The 19,155-nt window shown below is 34.3% G+C and overlaps 1 protein-coding gene across 4 annotated transcripts in view; it reads left to right on the top strand.

Annotated features, from left to right (window-relative positions):
• Positions 1-19,155, top strand: part of Parg (poly(ADP-ribose) glycohydrolase) — a 114,287-nt gene that overhangs the window by 29,896 nt on the left and 65,236 nt on the right. The window lies entirely within an intron of this gene.

Genomic DNA, 19,155 nt, shown 5'->3' with positions numbered 1-19,155 from the left:
TAGATCTATTTTTGAACTACTTCAATGTGCAATCTATATAAAAAGCAGTAAGCTCTGTTACAGAGACTAAATATGTCCATTATCCTCTTCTAAAGGAAATGTACTGTTAACACTATGTTCTACTAAAGACTGAACTAATGGTGTTTCTTCTTATTTTAGTATTGGTACTGGTAAATAAAAGTACTCATTCATGATTTATTACTATAGTAATGACAGATAATGTTAACTACATGAGGCCATCAGATTCTAAGCTCTCTAAACAATTAGTTTTTCTTAAACTGAGTGGTTATAATATCTGGTTGCCACAGATGTTCTTTAGTTACATGAAGAGCATTAGAAAAAGACATTTTCTACATTAAGGACCATTTTCAGCACAGTAAAAAATGGAATATTTTCCAATAAACTTCAGAGTGATATATGTTGAAGTCATCATTACTATTATTGGTCTTATCCACCTCAGCCCTGGAAAACCCAGCTCTGAAAGATAAACAAAAAAACACATTTCTCTGGGAGTGGCATGTTGAAGCTGCTCACTGTCTCTGCTGCTTGGTAACTCAGAACCTAGTTACTATATTGAATTAACTATCAACATATACCACCTTTTTCCTGGTAGTTGATTTCTATGGTCCTGTCCTACCTCCAGACCTGCTCTTGTTAAAAACCATTCCAGCTTCAGTTCTGTTGGGAACACTTATCTGTTGCAGGCTTAGCCTTATCTTCTCCAAGTTTTCTTCCATAAGATCCTCCTGGAGATATCTTTGGTAGAAGATCCTGTTTGTTATCTGTGGTAGAGATAGTAGTAGTGCTTATTTTTGAGATCTTTACTTCATAGTACTACATAGTACAGTGAAGCACTGTTTTGTCTTATTTAAATCTCACAGTCACCCATTAGGTAAATACCATCTATATTTCTGTTTAATAAGTGAAGAACTGAAAACCCAAGAGTTTAAATAACTAAGTGGTATCTCATTTTTTTATCTGTGACTGTGGTGCATGCCATCAGAGTTTGGTCCTTGACATAACACCTAGGGAAGAAGCTGAATCAATTTAAACACACTGCCCAAACATTAGGTCAAACAGAAGTGGGTAGAAAAGGCGGGGGATTCATGGTAGAAATCAGTTGAATATGGATCGGGAGGCCTGATTATGTTCAAAGGTTTGAATTATAGAAAGAAGCTTAGAAAAACCATATAATAAAGGTGACCTTGGTGGCCTGTGGCCTTAGATCTGGCATCATTTAAAGGCATGAGTTAAGGAGGACACTTAGCCAACTTCTGGCAGTCTTTTGTTCCTTTGAATTCTTTGCCATCTGATTGTTTCCTCTTCCCATTCTTTTATCCGCCCATCTTTGACACCTCTTTTCTTTTATCCCCACCAACTTGGGCAATTCCGGTTGATGTTCATGTTGATTACCCACTTATTTAACTGGTCCCAGATGTATAGGTAAGACCCTCCACTTTATTAACCCATGCGACCACATCTTGGATCAGACTTTACCCTAGTTCAGCTCTCTGTTTAAGAGCGTGAATTGTGAGTTCCTCTCCTCTCACAGTTCACTTATTCCTACTATACTTTCTGTTTTTAAAGCCTCCATTGCTACCTTTTTTTGGTTCTGTTTAGTATTTCCCAGGTTGTGTTGCTCAAGTACTTTGTAATAAAGGGTTGAATGGTCCAAGTCCTGATGGTTCTTGATTTTTTAAAATGTATTTGCTATGGGTTGCTTATTTACAACAGGTGTCATCATGAGAAAGGTGATTGACTTTTTGCTTGTCCATCCTCTATGCTCTTCCTTGTAGGAGGCTATGATTTGTTCTTTGTTCTGTCCCTAGCACTTGGTGCCAAAAACTTTTAAGACCACTTAATTCAGGTGACACTCAAATCTTCAGCTGTTAGCTCTAAATGTTTATTGGATTTATTTACCTAGATATTTCATATGTACATAAAACTAGTCTTATCGCCATACTCTGACTCCAAATTCTGTCAAAAGGATTGTTCCACCATCTATCCATTTTCACTCACTCAGGTTTGTTCATCATCTTAGATGTCCCACTCTGCCTGTGCCACCTTTCTGCTCATCTACCATTGCTTCATCTTATAGTAAGATGCCATAATTTTACTTCCTTCTTGAGTCTTACATCTGTTTCTGTTACATTTCTCTTATCCATACCACCATCATGACTCAATGAGTCATATAGCTGACTCCTGTGAGGTGTTACTCCCTTAAAATCCATCCTTTGTGCTGCTCACACACTGTGAGCTATCTGAAGCATAGGTCTTAAAACCTTCCATTGATACCTGATCTCTTTTTAGGTCTGTTGAGTGCTATTCATACCATTTTGTGACCTTGCCTCTGTTCATCCCTCCAGCATCATTCTCTGTCACTTTCCAGCTCTAAACATCATAGTCTAATGACTCTAATTTGCTTGTGGTTCTCTGTCATGCTGTTTGCTTGCTCTTAGTCTATCCTTCAAGACTCAGCTCAGTCTTGGTCTCCTCTGGGCACCTTTTTTTGTCTTCTCAGCCTCTTCTAAAAGTTCCTTTGTATGCTTACAGTAGAAATCTGTGCCCACTTCCAGGCACTTGCCACATATGGCATGATACCTCTAAAAAATGTCTATATTCTTCCTGAGGCTGGACTTCTCTAGGTCTTCATAGTGTTTTCTAGCTTATGACTGGTACCCATTAAGTGTTTCTGGAACTAGGTTCACAGTTGTCAAGGAGAGTAGTCCAGCACATGGAAATCTTGAATCTTAAGCTACCATCTCTTATGGAGAGATTTAGGAATTATTGTGTAAACTGGCAGCGACCACCCCATATTAGAGAGAAAAGGTTAGACCAGTACACAATAACCCTTATGGTTGTTGTATGTCATATTGTCATTTTTACCCTAAAATGTAAGAAGTTTCTAGAGGACAGAGATTTTGCAGTATTTATCTTTTTGTTTGTTGTTGTTGTTATTTTCGATACTGGGGATTTAATCCAGGGGTGCTCTACCACTGAGCTGCATTGTCACCCCTTTTTATTTTTTATTTTGAGATAGGGTCTTGCTAAGTAGTGGAGGCTAACCTCAAACTTCTGATCTTCCTGCCTCAGCTTCCCGAGTCTGGAATGACTGATGTACACCAACTTTCAAGTTCAACTCTCAGTGTTTAATCTTTGTGTTTGTTTCCCAGAGTACTCAATCTGATGTCCCAAAGTGGGTGTGCCACATGTGTTAGCAGCATGACTAGAGTTGAGTAGAAGGGACCTATTGGGCAGATTCCTAACTTCAGCAAATCTACACTTCAAGAACCCATTTACTTTTTTAATTCCCAAGATATAAGAAAAGAACAAAAGCCCCAGATTATAGGTTGCGACTGAGCTCTTAATCAGTTTTATTTGATACAGCTAAATCCTATACCAATCTTCACATGTCTTGGGCCTATACAGGCCTTAAAGCCAAAATTATTTCAGGAGGAATATTTGACCATTTCAAACTCATCATTATTTTAAAATGAATTACAATTGCCAAAAATAGCCTGATGCAGTTGAATAAAATTAGGCACATTCAAAGAACTAAATAAAAATAAGATTTAGTCATATATAGTTGAACCTACATGTCTTGGATGCTTCCTTGGATTGCTCTGGTAACCTATTTCAGAGCAGGAAAGCAAATAGGACAAGATCTGTGTTGCCCAAACAATATCCAATGGCTATGTATAGCTGTTAAAATTCAAATTAATTAAAATTAAATAAAATTTAAAATTCGGGTCCTCAGTCATACTAGCCACATTTCAAATGCTCCATACCTACATGTGGCTGGTGAAAAACCCGGACAGTAGAGCATTTTCATCATTGCAGAGAGTTTGGTTGGCTAGTACTAGCTTATCTCTAAGGTTCCTTTTGCATTTGACATCTCATTCTTTTTAAAAGCCGCTTATAGATTAGAGCCCTTCAAAAAGGAGCCTGAGATATTTCTTAACATTCTGTGATCATTTTTGAATTTTTTAAGATTTTATATTGCCTTAAATAATTGAGCTACTATGTAGAACTTGGCTAATTTTTTAAAAAAATATTTTCATTGTATTAGCATTTGTTTTAACTATAATAATAATGCATTCTTATTTTTTTCTCCAAAGAATCTGCCACCAGGGGGTGCCCTCATACCTTTGGGAAAATTAAGTTTGTTTTAGCCAGGATATAGTTGAAGTTCAGACTGTAATATTGATTATTTATTCATACTGGGTAATTTAGGAATTAAGTACTATAAGTATATGTGCACACTACTTGATTTGTATGGAAATATTTTTGCTAGGGGTGTGATAAGCTGTCATTGAAGTATCTTAAAAATTACTTAAAAGTAAAAATAGGTATTTTTGAAGTACTTCTTAGAGGTCAAAAAAATCTTGTTTACAAGTGTATGTAAACAATAGTAAAAGATTGAAGTTATTGCTTGCCTATGTTTCTTTTTTTTTTTTTTTTAAATATTTATTTTTTAGTTCTCGGCGGACACATCTTTGTTTGTATGTGGTGCTGAGGATCGAACCTGGGCCGCACGCACGCCAGGCGAGCGCGCTACCGCTTGAGCCACATCCCCAGCCCTTGCCTATGTTTCTTGAACAAATTAAATCCATTTTGCTTCTAGGACCAGAGAATTTACCATTGTCTTTAGTTATTTCTCAGAAATCTTGTCATGTTGAGTTTGATTGCCTGTCTATAAAAGATAGATAATAGTGTGACTATATGGTATTGAAACTATCTGTTAGCTTATATATAATAGCATTGTGGTTTGGTGGTGTTTGCAAAAATGATTGATGGAGATGACCTTGTAACTGTATGGTAATAGAAATGAGAGATGGGAAAGACTGTCTTGTGCCAATGTGGGATTATTCCCTAGGGAATAATCATTTACTATAACGGTATTGAGGAGTGAATTCTTCTTTGGAGAAAGAGAATAATGAAGAGGTATTATCGTGCTTTGTCGTTACTAAGGTAATAGTACTCTGTGCATTTTATTAACGTGGAAAAGGTAGCGATTATACAGTAAATACTGCTTAGAGAAGCACTTCTTTCATGTTTCATAAGCTTACATAGTTCTTCATGTTTAATCTAATGGAATTTGTGTCGGAAATAGTGTGACTGTTTTTGATTAGAGGTATATTTTGTTTCAAGAATTGGAGGAAGGTATTTTTTCTAAACTGATTGTATCCCCAGATTAATTGTTCATTATTTGGAATTAGTACTGGATGATGAAATTCCATCTCATCTACAAAAGCCTGTGAGTTGTAAATCTCGAATGGCTTGTTTTCTGAAGTGAGAAATGAGTGCACATTTCTATTATTAGAAACATCTGATTAGGAGAGGTTGCAATGGGGCTGTGGTAAAGATTGGTAGGAGGTCTCTTTCTCCCTTTATTTCTCCTTCTTCTCCCTATATTGACTGATAAGAGATTGGTGATGGGGGTATAAATTAAGAATAAAAGGAGATTCCATCATTTATCACTGTACCTTCCCTTTTTACTAGCAACTCTTGATAGGAAGGAAAGAACACTGCCTTTAGCAGCTTGATTTACTTGTTATCAAACAACTATTAAATGAATATAAGGACAAATGCAGGTTATATCCAGTGTAAATTGTAGGGCTAATATTTTCAAGTTTCTATGTATTTCATTTATCTATTAGCATTTATTATATTATTATAAATGCTAACAATGAGCCATAATTTTTGTTAGTATTTTCCATATTTGAGTCATAGCACTTTGAAAAATCCATAGGAAATTTTGTAATAGTTGTTTAAAAAGAAAAACCAAAATAAAATGAAGTAGAGAGACAGGGTGACTCTTCAGCCATCCCTTTCCCTGTGTTATCACTGCAGACCCTTGGGAGCACTCAGCCTTTCACATCACCTACTCGCTACCACCACATTCATTTTGTACCTTTTTTGATGCCATGAGGTAGAATTTTTGAAGAGTCCTATTTAGACCCACAAATTAGCCGCTAATTTGTGAGGTATGCCTTCTTAAGTATGAAAATAGAAGACTGGCTATTTTCTGAAAACCAATTGTACCGTATTAAATTTGGAGAACATTTTTATTGAAACCATAATTGTCATGGGTGATACACATGAGAGATCACCCTGTGACTGGCCTGTCAGACTTTCATGAGTCTTCAGAAATTAAGGGGAATGAGTGAGTTTGTTTTCTTGTAAGCTGTCACATTCTTCTCTTCAAAGTGTCAGCCTGAGTCGTGCACAGATAAATGTTAAAAACATTCACTTCCAGCTGAGTTTTTACTCTTACATAATTTAGTGCAATAAATTTTCTTTTTCTCTGATGGTTAATTTTTTTGTACTTTTAAAAAACATACCCAAAAATAAGAGGATCTGAAAGATCCTCAGAATTTTGACTTCTTATTTCTTTTATTTATTTATTTATTTGTTTGTTTGTTTGTTTGTTTATTTATTTTGGTGCTGGGGATTGACCCCACAGATGCTTTATCACTGAGCCACATCACCAGCTCTTTTTATTTTGAATTTTGAGACAAGGGCTTGCTGTGTTGCTTAGGGTCTTTCTGTGTTGCTTAGGGCCCTCTAAGTTGCTGAGGCTGCCTAGTCTTCCTGTCTCAGCCTCCCAAGTCACTGGGATTACAGACATACACCACCACACCTGGCTCTTTTTCTTTTAATTTTTGAAATATCAACTTGTCTCTTGGACTTTGGAACTGCTACAGGAATCTCCAGTTAGCTTTAATGTATGTTATAGAAAACTGAGTCTATAGACAGTTGAACTTAAAGCAAAACAAAATATAGTGCTAAACATTAGAGATTCTGAGAGGAATTTTTTTTAAAAAATTCATTAACTCAGATAGAAAATGTCAGTTTAATAAGTATTTTTATTGACTCTTACATATGAACGTGACTGTTCTAGGCATGGTCAGTCAACCATGAATCTTAAAGGAACTTCCAGTAAGGACTAGAGAGCATGCTGGTAGATAACTGTATAAAGCAGGAAATCTAAAAAGTGTTAGGTGGGGGGAAGGAAGGAAAAAATGTGAGAGGGAGAATTACCTTCTAGTTGGAAATTTGGTTAAGACTTTGAAGAAAAGTGTTGTTTGAGCAATGTAAGTTTTAGAGGAAAGAAATCCCCAAAACAAAGCAAGTTATATTTGTGGAAGCACAGGTAGGTTCTACAGAAGAATGAATTGCTGAATTTCCAAGTATGTAAGATACAGATGCACAGAAGGGGATGTCTGTCTGTCTGTCTATCTTCCTTAGAGCTATTCATGCTAAATAAGACTAGATATAAGCATAGGGCAAGAGAGCTTGACTGTTCAAGAAATTGTATTGAAAAGGTAATGAAAAGCCATTGAAAGCTTTCAAGTGAATCAGGGACACACTAGGGTGTACTTAGGCAATAATGGAAGATGGGGGGCTGGGGATGTGGCTCTAGCGGTAATGCGCTCGCCTGACATGCACTGGGCGCTGGGTTTGATCCTCAGCACCACATAAAAATAAAATAAAGATGTTGTGTCCACCGAAAACTGAACAAATATTAAAAATGCTCTCTCTCTCTCTCTCTCCTCTCCCTCTCCTCTCCTCTCCTCTCCTCTCCTCTCCTCTCTCTCTCTATCTAAAAAAGAAAGAAAGAAAGAAATGGAAGATGAGTTAGCAGCAGGGCAGCAGTTAGATTATTGTTGTAATCTTGGGGAGACGTTGGGAGAAGTTGAATCAGGGTAGTTTAGTAATGATTAAGAGGAACTAATGTAATCCCAGAGGCTTGGGAGGCTGAAGCAGAAGGATTGTGAGTTCAAAGCCAGCCTCTGAAAAAAAAAAAAAGAAAGAAAGAAAAAAGTGAGGCATTAAGCAACTCGGTGAGACTCTGTCTCTAAATAAAATACAGAAAATAGTGCTGGAGATGTGACTCAATGGTCAAGTGCCCCTGAGTTAAATCCACAGTACCCAACCCCACACCCACCCCCCAAAAGAGGAGGTAGTGAATATGTGAGGTCCTGCTGGATCAATCAGTATTTGGTGGTTAATTAATATGGGAGTGTTAAAAGAAGGTTGTGAATTACTGGCCCATTAGCAAATAATACTTTGTATGTGGAGCTTTAGAATTTATAAAACACTATATATTGGAGCTTTCATAACTCTATGAGTTAATCAGAGTTATAATAGAATTATCCTTATTATGGATGAAGAAATAAAGAATTTGGGGATATTTTTTTAAAGTTAATATAGAGAATAAATGCATATTTGGGCATGGAACTGTGGTCTTTGAGTTTCTTGGCCAGTGCTCCTTTCTCTAAAACATGCATTTTTGTGAACCTGAGAAGAAAATTCCTGTTATCTAATCTCAGTGTGTGCCACAACGTTGTTAATTGTGAGTAAACTGCTTTACCTTCTTTGAGCTTTAGTTTCTCTTGATGTTTTTATCCTTTCTATATTGTAGGGCCACTTTTGGGATAAAGTATAGTATTGTTATTTTCATTGACTCTTTGAATAAAGAGTTGAGTAGCAAATAATAATGTATAATATATTTTTTGCTTGATACTGGAATTCAGTATGCTTAAACCACAATCCCTACATTTGTGAATGCTTCACAGATTAGAGAAGGAAAGAAAAATATGTAAATAAATAAATATATTGAACTATAATAAGTGCTGTTATAGGTGTGTTTTGACTACAGAGTCATAGAGGAAGGAGTAATTAGACAAGTCAGGGAAGGTTCACAGGGAAATGTCAATTAAGTCTGAAGGTGTAATTAGTGGTTTAATAGTAGTAAATAGAAGGTAAAATAATGCATCATCATCGTAATAGTAGTTATTCTTCGTTAAAAAGTTTTTGATTCTGCAATATTTTCATTTTATGGGTGAGAAAACAGGCTCAAAAGGTTGTGATTTGTTCATAGTTATTTACCGTCAGTATGGTAAAGTAAGGAGCTGCAAACTTTTCAGTATCACTAGAGTATAGTACATAACTGATAGAATAGAAGATAACACTAGAAAAGGATCAGTGCTATGAATGTACCAAGTGTGCTTTTTATTTATTTTAAAAATAAAGATAATAAAAATGAATGGTGATTTTATGATAGGCAATATTTTAACATTTATGAAAGACAGAGGATTAATAGCCAGTAAAATAAGTGCAGTTAAAAATTAGTTACTATGTAGGCCCAGATGTTTTTGTTTTTGTTCTCTATTATTTATTTAGGGTACTGGGGATTGAACCCAGGGGAGCCATAGCATTGAGCTCCATCCTTAGCCCTTTTTATTTTTTGTTTTGATACAGGGTATTGCTAAGTTGTTAAAGGGTCTTATTAAGTTGCTAAGGCTGCCTCAGCTTTCTACATTGTTGGGATTACAGGTGTTTTCACTGATTACGTCTTTTAAACATTCAAAGATTATGTTGAACTAATTTTTAAGAAACTCTGAAAAAATACAGGAGGAGGGAACACTTTCTAACTAATTTATAAAGTCAGTATACCTCTGATACTAGTAAGTGATAAACATTGTACAATATATTAGCTGATTGAACTAGTAATATATAAATCAGATTCCATCATTACCAAGTCTGATTTATCCCAGAAATGCAAGGTTGGTGTCATTTGAAGATTTTTTTCAATAGATGCAGAATAAACACTTGACAAAATTTAGGGAGAACTGTTAGCAACTAGTACAAAAAGGATGTCCTCAATCTGATAAACAGTATCTATGAAAAAATCTTCTACTAAAATCATACTTAATGGTGAAATATTAAAATGTTCTTCCAAAAAGGAGAAAGCAAAGGTGTCTACTCTCTTCATTCTCTGTGATATAATACTGAAAATCTTGACCAATACAAAAAGGTAAAAAAAACAAATAACATGTTTGAAAATCAGAAACGAAGAGTAAAACTGTTTCTGTTTTCTTTCTTTTTTTTTTTTTTTGGTTTGTTTCTGTTTAGTACTGGAAATTAAACACAGGACCTCATGTATGCTAAGTCAGTGCTCTAGCTCTGAGCTACATCTCTTTCCTAGAAAACTGTTTTTATTTACAGTTGACATGTTTGTTTATATAGGAAAACTGAAGTACCCTAGAAAACAATAACCAGAACTAATAAGGGTCTTTATTTAGCAGAACATAAGGTCAGTGTACAAAAAATCATTATATTTTCATATGCTAGAGGTAAATGAAATATTAATTTTAAAAATTTTATTAAAATAGCACACATTAAAATAAGAAACAACATACTTAGAAATAAATTTAACAAAGAGTGTTTAAAACCTGTCCCTTCAAGACTATAAAACACTGCTGAGATAAATTAAAGAAAACCTTAATAGAAGAAAATATACCAAGCCCATGAATATAACTCAAGTTGATTAATTATCAGTCCTCTCTATGTTCAGTTCCAGTCATAACAGCAAGTAGATTTTTTTTTTGTAGGAAATGCAAAACTGATTCTAAAACTTATTTCCCAACACAGAGGAACTAGCATGTGCAAAGAAATTTCAAACAAGTTGAAGAAGTTGGCAGACTTATTAACTGCTCTGTAAATTCATTAAACTATAGTAACCAAGACAGTGTACGTGTAGTGAATTGAATAGTATTCCCCAAAACTCATATCCACCTGAAATCTCAGAACATGGCTTTTTTGGGGAAATGTAGTCTTGTAGATGTAACTAGTAAAAATTAGGTCATTCTGGATGGGGATATACATAAAAGTGGTGACTGATATCCTTATAAGAAAATGAGAGGGCACAGAGATAAATGAGTAAAGAAGAATGATGGGGTGTGGGGTGCTTAGGGGGTTAGAGATTGGAGTGATGCATTTGAAAGCCAGGTAAACCCAAAGATTGGCAGGACTTAGCTGAAACTAGGAAGACACAAGGAACTGGGGCTGGGGTTAGCTTAGCGGTTGAACGCTCACCTAGCATGTAGGAGGCACTGGGTTTGATCCTCAGCACCATATAAAAATAAATAAAATAAAGGTATTGTGTCCAACTATAATTAAAAAATATATATATATATACACACACATATGTATATATAAGAAAAAATATATATTTATTTATATATATTTATATATAAGAATTATATATAAAAAGAAACAGGGAACTTTCAGTGAGAGCATGACCCTGTTGGCCCCTTGATTTTGGACTTCTATAATAGAATAAATTTTTGTTGTTTTTAAACCACACAGTTTGCGACATTTTCTAAAAGCGGCCAAAGGAAATTTAAAAAGTGTGTTATTAACATAAGAATCAAGTTGATCAATGGAATAGAGTAATGAGCCCAGAGATAGACCCTTGGTTATATAATCACTTGATTTTTAACAAAGGTGTTAAGGCAAAATCCAATGAGGAAATAAATGTTTTTTCTACAAATGGTGTTAGAAAAACTGAAAATCTCATATAGATTGAAAGGGGTGGGGGGAGGGAATAACTTTATTGCTTCCCACACATCATGTGTAGAAAATAATTCTTTTTTATTTTTTCCACAGAAAATAATTCTAAATAGGAAAGCCAAAATTATGAAACTTCTAGAAGAAAATATCTTCATGGCTCAGGGATAGGCAAAGATTTCTTCAGACATGGAAAGCATTAAACATAAAAGAGAAAAATTCAGCAAGGTGACTCAGGCCTGTAATCTCAGTTACTTGGGAGCTAAGGCAAGGATTCAAGTTTGAGGTCATCCTGGACAACTTAATGAGACTGTGTCTCAAAATAAAGCTTGAAAAGTTCTGGGACTGTTATTTCAGTGTTAGAGTGCTTGCTTAGCATGTGCGAGGTCCTGGGTTCAGTTTCACACAAAAAAAGAACCAAAATAAAAAGTAGTTGTCAAAGGAAGATGAAATAGGCAAGCACAAAAGAAAAATATTTGCAAAATATTTGATAAATTTCTTTCCAGAGTACATAAAGTACAACCACATTTAAAAATGAGCAAAAGTATGTAAAAGATAATTAAGAAAGGAAGATTTATAAATGGCCTATAAGCACATTGAAAGGTGTTCAGTATTATTTATTATAGGGGAAGTACCAATTAAAGTGACAATGAGCTATTAGTATGTAGGGACTAGAAAGGCTAAAATTAAAACTAGAACCATGTTGGGAGAAGGTGTTGCTATTTTTTTTTAAGACTAGACATGCATTTATCTTATTGTCCATTAATTCCATTCCTTTCTGTGCCCAACAGAAATGAAAAAATATAGACACAATCCATAGAAGAATGTTTATAACAACTTATAACAGCCAGCATCTCATAACAAATCAAGTGTCTATCAACAAGAGAATGAATAAACAAATGGTAGTATAGTCATACCGTGGAATACAATACTAAAAGGGAACATATTACTGATAAACATGACATAGACACATCTCAGAGACATTGTGCTGATTTTAAAAAGCCTTTTTCAAAATAATGCATGTGCTGTGTTTACAGTAAGAATTAAAAAGCCAATAGGAAGCTGTGGTAGAAAAGTTTAGAATGGTGGTAGTCTCTGAGATATATGGGGCAAGAGGTGTCTGGGAAGGGACATGAGGAACTTCTAGGGAAATGGCAGTGTCACATTTTGATAGGGATTTGTGTTACATAGATATACACAGAGTTGTGAAAACTAATTGAATGGTACACTTAAGATTTGTTATTTCACTAGTTGTAAATTTTACTTCAGAAGAAAAATATCCATAAACAAATATTGAATTCTAGTTATTGATTATGTAGGTAGAAATGATTGGAGTAAAATGTACCAGTACTCACAACTTACTTAAAAATAGATTAATGAATGTACAGAAGCATGACAAAAGAAAATATAGTAAAATGTTAATTGTAGAAACTAATTGTTCTGTATATTTTAACTTTGCTGTATTTTTCAATTTTTCATATTGTTGGGGAAATTGGTAACCATCAATGGGGAATGAGTAAAAGAATTATGGCATATCTCTACCATTTGTCATGCTACTATAGCATGAGCATTAGAAGAAATTCTAATGTTTCTCTTACTGCAAAAAAAGTTGGAAGAAAAATGTTGTATTTAAAACTTAACACAAAACTGAGTGTTTATATGATACACATAAATTTTCACAAGACATTTAGGGAGGAGATCTTCATCTGTTGGAGAAGTCAAGGAGAGCTTTGACTTCATCTGACTGGCACTTTTTCTTTCTTTTTTTTTTTTTATATATGTTTTTAGTTGTATTTGGACACAATACTTTTATTTTGTTTATCGATTTTTATATGCTGCTGAGGATTGAACCCAGTGCCTCACATGTGCAAGGCAAGTGCTCTACCACTGAGCCACAACCACAGCCCCTGACTGGCACTTTTAAGGCAAGACTGTATTCCCATTAAAAAATAATAGAAGTAAGGGGTCATCGCAGAAAGGCTTGAATAGATGAGGATTAAAAGTTAAAATCATTAGTAATCAAAGAAACATGAAGTAATAGTGAATTGACATTTCAGCCCATCAAGTTGCAGAGATAACAAGAATGTGAGAATATGCAGTATTAAAGGTATGGAGTTAAGTAATTTCTTATCCAGCTTAAGTAGGAATATGAACCAGTAGATCCTTTCTGTAAGACCAGCATATATCAAAAGTCTTTATAAAAAGCCCAAGCTGTTTGATGTAGTATTTTCTCTTACAGAGTTATTTAACAGATGCATAAAGATGTATGTACAAGGAAATTCATTGCAGTGATAATTATAACAGTGTAAAACTGACCATATCCTATAAGCCCATCATAAGAGAATTTTTAGAAATAGATCATAGTTTGGCCAAAAAATAGAATAATACCCAACTATTAAAAGTGGTGATGTAGCACAATGGCAGAGACCTTGCCTAGCATGCATAAGCCCTGGGTTCTATCCCAGCTCTACAAAACAAACAAATAAACAGACACAACAACAACAGCGCTAGAGTTTTGTTTATTTATGTGGGGAAAGTTCACTATTAAGTGAAAACAAAGTACAGACTTTATTGGATGGGTAGATGGTAGCTGGCAAGGACATGTTCTAAAGCTTATCAATAAATGTCTCCCAATGGGTTTGTGGGTGATATTTATGTTCTTTTTGTTTATGTTGATTTTATACAGTGAAAACACATGACTTTAAAAACACATTTTTTTAGTGATGTTTATGGGGACCACATAGCAAAGTGAAAAATGCTTTTAGATGGGTGTGGTGTGGTGGTACATACCTGTAATCCCAGCAACTCAGGAGGCCGAGTCAGGAGGATTGTGAATTCAGAGCCAGCTTTAGCAACTTAACAAGACCTTGTCTTAAAATAAAAAATAAAAAAAGGACTGGGGATGTGGCTCAGTGTTTAAGCACCCCAGGATCCAATCCCTGGTACCAAAAAAAAAAAAAAAAAGAAGAAGAAGAAGAAGAAGAAAAAAATGTTTTTATTGTTAAATTAGGTTAAAAAAAAATACTAAATTGTTTAAACTGTCATTTCAATTGATAAATGCACCTATGTAAGAAGAGAAAGACTTAGGTATAAATAGTGGTTCTGTTAGGATCCATTTTTTTTTTAATATAGATTTTGGAAAAATGTGTTTTTATATTGAAAATTGTTCAATAAAGTTAGATGTCTTAGACCTTTTATGTAAATTTTGATATTTTTTCATTAAAAAATTTTAGTAACTTTTCAGAATTGTACTAGTATCTTGTTAGGTTTAGTCCAGCAGAGAAAATTGATTTGTGGTGTTTCTTGTATTTGTTGATTTGTGATTGGTTATTTTTTACAATCTGTTTGCTGTGAACTATTTGAAGAAGATCTATCGACATTATCTCCTTTATTTAAATGGCAATGGTTTTCTGATTTTACTAGCTACAAATTTCACATATTCAAAGTTTACTTGTCAATATTTATTTAGTACTTTTCTGTATATCAGGCAAAACTTAAGACATGTGCAAGTACATCCTCAATAATTACTAAAGAGTAGTTAACAGATTTAGTTGACCAAATATTCTAAGAAAGAAAAACTGAGTAAATAGCTCTTACTATTTTTATGTTTATAGATATCTAAATCATCTATGTTTTCAACATCTGGCAAATTTGGTTACTCTTTTTTAATAGTTTGTCCATGTTTTAGTTCGCTGAAGGAAAAAAGAAAAAGGGCCTCCTCACTGTGGTGAGACAGTTATTACTGTCTTTCAAGGTTAGGGCTGATGTATTGGGGGTCACAGAGAGAGAATTTGGGCTTTGTATCTTGAGATTCATGAGGTCAGTGAGGTCAGTTATTTACTGTTCTTCTGTCTCTTGGCACGAGATATTCAAATATTTGTTTACCAAACAATTGAATAATTGAACAAATCTATAATATTAAGAAAGGAGATGGAAAATTTTAAATTTTGTTTTATTAATTTTGAATGGAACATACATATAACCAATTTGTGGGACTATAGTAAAAAGTCTGTAAAAGTGCATGAGCACACACTTAGACACACAGAAACACCACATAAATTTAATTATCTGGGCAGACTCTCCAATAGAAAGCAGGGCTTTATTTGTGGGAAAATTTGATACAGCTTTCCTTTTTACCATAATATACATGATTATATTCCTTAAAGTCATCATCAAAAATCATATTGAATTGATATACAATACTTGGCCAAGGGTTCTTCCTTTTTTCTTTAAAATTTCTTTTTTTCCTTTTGTTCATTATTTTTATAATTATTTTCAGTTTTTTAAATCTTTTCATCTTTTTTGCTTCTCTTGAAGTTAAGTGATGATTTACATTTAAAAAAATTTATTTTTTTCTGTTGCATCCCTGTTTGTATGTACAGATTAGATTTAATAAATATTTTGTTAAAATGTAAGATGTGCCTAAAGATACTAATATGTTCAGGTCTAAGATCATGCTGATATTTTAAATTATGCATTTAAAATCAAGCAGTGGTTGAGTTGGCTATGTTCTCAGATGACCTTTTTTATATTTTCATTTGTGTTTCCAAAGCAGCATTGGACATAGCTGTTGACAGTTGTGAAGAAGTACCATGTAATAATGCTTCATTAAATAAATGAGATTGTGGGGCTGGGGTTGTGGCTCAGTGGTAGAGTGTTCACCTAGCTTGCAAGGCCTTGGGTTTGATCCTCAGCACCACATAAAAATAAATAAATAAAATAAAGGTATTGTGTCCAACTACAACTAAAAAATAAATATTTTTAAAAAATGAGATTGTAAAGCTTGTCAGCAGAGGCATAGCAGCAGCTAGTCATGTGTCAGTTTTAAAAGACAAGGACAAGTAACCAAAGGAAAAGAAACCATCAGCATATTAAGACACTTGATTAAGTGTTATTAGGTTGAAATTTTTGAATAGGCATTTCTCCCTATCCCTTCCGCTAAATACAGTTAAAACACAGTATAAAGAACAAATATAAGATGATTCTGAAATGTGGAGAGAAGGCTGAACTGCTAGGACTGTGGGACCCTGGTTTATAGTGCTCTCAGCACAGGCCTAGTGAAGAGCCTGTACCCTCTCCACCCAGCATATCAAGTTGCCTCCTCTGTCCTCCCTAGCATAGGCAGTGAAGGCCAACTGGGGAACCTGAATTTTCATATCCACCTAGAAGTAATGGATGCTATCCCTTTCTGTTGGCCAAGTATCACAGAAATTCTGCTTTATATATAAAAGATTTAAGTAAGATCCAAAGTCTCATAACATCATACCCCAAGTTTCCAAATTAAAAGTATGAATAAAAAATAATTCATCATCAAGAACTAGGAAAATCCCAACTGAAATGAGAAAAGAAAATGAATAGACACCAACTCTTGAGATAACACAGGTGTAAGAATTATCTAGTTAGGATTTTAAAGCAGCCACCACAGATATTTTAATGATAGTAGATTTCTCATCAGAAAACATGGGGACTGGAAAGAAGTAGCACAAAGCCTTTGAAGCACTAAAAGGCTTCCATGAGCAATTAATATCATGCTTGAAACAAACAAAACAGAGTCCCAATAAGAAATAAATGCTATGAACAACTAAGTGGAAATTTTAGAATTGAAAATTCCATTAACTGAAAAAATTTTCAAATGCTGTTTATGAATTCATTGGAGAGTGGGCATAACAGGAAAGAACTGATCTGACTAACAGAGAGAAAAAGACAAAACAGAATAGTGTAGAGACCCATGTGACTATAATAAAAGATCTAACCTTCATGTCATTAAAATACCAGAAAGAGAGGAGAAAGATAGTAGGACTGGAAAAATATTCAAAGAAAATATAGCTGAAAACTTTCAAAATTTGGCAAAACACATAAACCTGCAGATTCAGAAGTGGAGTGAACCCCATACTGGATAGACCCAAAGATATTCTCAGTGAGACATATCCTAGTCATATTTCTTTAAAAGCAAAGAAAAAATCTTGAAAGCAGAAAGAGAAATGACACGTTTTCAGAGTAAAAGGCAGCTTTATTTGTGTTTTCCATTAGTATTTAGCTTACAGTTCTGGAGGTTCAAAGACTGGCATTGGTTCAGCTCTGGTGAGGGTCCCTTTGGCTGTTTCACATGCAAATGAGCACTATGGGGGCAGTATATAAAGAGACCAGAGAGATCACAAGAAGCTAGAGAGACCAGGAAACAGCCTTATTTCTTTTATATAACAACTCTCTCAACTAACTCAGGGTCCCAGGAAAACTACATTAATAATCCCTTCTAAGGCTCACACTCTTAGTGATGTCCCAATAGGCTCAAGCTCCTGAAGGTCTTACTACTACAATGAGGACCACTATCACAACCTGTGAACTCTTGGGGGACATACTTGAACCATATCCAAACCATAGCCATTTGTAATGCCCAAAACTGAAAGCAAGATGCTCCTCAGTTGGTGAAAGGCTTTACAAACTATATGGTATTTATATTATGGAATGCAAGGACTGAGAATGAACTATTGATAATTAAAATTACTTGAATTAATCTCAAGGATACTATTCTGAATAAAAAAATCAATTTGAAAGAAAACAAACTGATTTTATTTGTGTAACATGACAGTTATAGAGGTGGAAAACAAATTAGTGGTTGCTAAGGGTTAGGAAAAATGGGGGGAAGAAAATGAGTAATTATAAATGGGTAGTATGAGATCTTTATTGTAATGGAATACTTCTGTATCTTGATTTTGGTGATGGTTTACAAATATACACACATGATAAAATGGTATAGAATGATAAATATTGTACCAGCATTAATTAACTTGTTTTGATTGTGTGGTATACTTGTATAAAATCTAATCATTGAGGGAAGCTGGGTGAGAGGTATACTGAACCTCTCTATACTATTTTTGCAACATCCTTTGAATCTATAATTACTTCAAAATAAAAAGTTTTAAAAAGCAAAAAGATAAGTTATATTCAGGAAGAGTTTGAGTTTTTTAAGCAAGTATTTTAATATATTAAAATGTATTTATATTCAGATACAGGAAAGCAAATATTTAAAGTAGTAGAATGTCTTCTAAGTGTTTTGGGTTTTTTGTTTTTGTTTTTTTGCAGCACTGGGGATTGAATCAGGGACTTAGGCATGCATGCTAGGCAAGCACTCTTCCACCAGCTACTTCCCCAGCCCTTTCTTGAAATCTTACTCTGAGACAGGGTCTTGATAAATTGTGCAAACTGGTCTTGAACTTATGTTCCTCTTGCCTCAGCCTCCTAAATATCTGGGATTACAGCATACACCACTGCATCCGGCCTAGCCTTTATTTTTATCAGAGTTAAAGAGGCAATCATGTGAAGAGGCAATCATGTTGACTACTGTGAACTCCTTTTGTTTTTGTTTTTTATAATGTGTTGACTTCCCTTTAAGAATTTAGGTCTTAGCATAAATTCCCATTTCCCCATCACCATTAGTATAAGCCTTACTGCTGCACCTCCTCATTTTTCCACCCTAATTATTACATTCCTATTTTTTTCAATAGAATTTTGTAAACACTATTTATTTCTGGGCTATTATTGCTTTTCTTCTTTTGTACAACTTTTTATTTTCCCCTAAAGTAACAGTTGTCTCATGTTCGCTTGCTTACAGAGATGGAAATTTTTAATTTATTTTATTTCAAATTATGATATGGGAATTGTGATTTTAACTTCCCAAGTATACCTAGAAAGGGAAAATTCTAAGATCATAGGAAACCTCATTGTTTCCTACCCGGTAAAGTTACATTTTGGTATATACTATATGCTTTGAAGTAATTAGTGTAGCTTTTATTGTGA

The sequence above is a fragment of the Marmota monax genome, unplaced genomic scaffold (assembly GCF_021218885.2).
Source record: "Marmota monax isolate L192 unplaced genomic scaffold, Marmota_monax_Labrador192_F-V1.1 WCK01_AAM20220418_F8-fsc00207, whole genome shotgun sequence".
NCBI classification, from domain to species: Eukaryota; Metazoa; Chordata; class Mammalia; order Rodentia; family Sciuridae; genus Marmota; species Marmota monax.
This window is presented reverse-complemented; position numbering and strand designations above follow the sequence as displayed.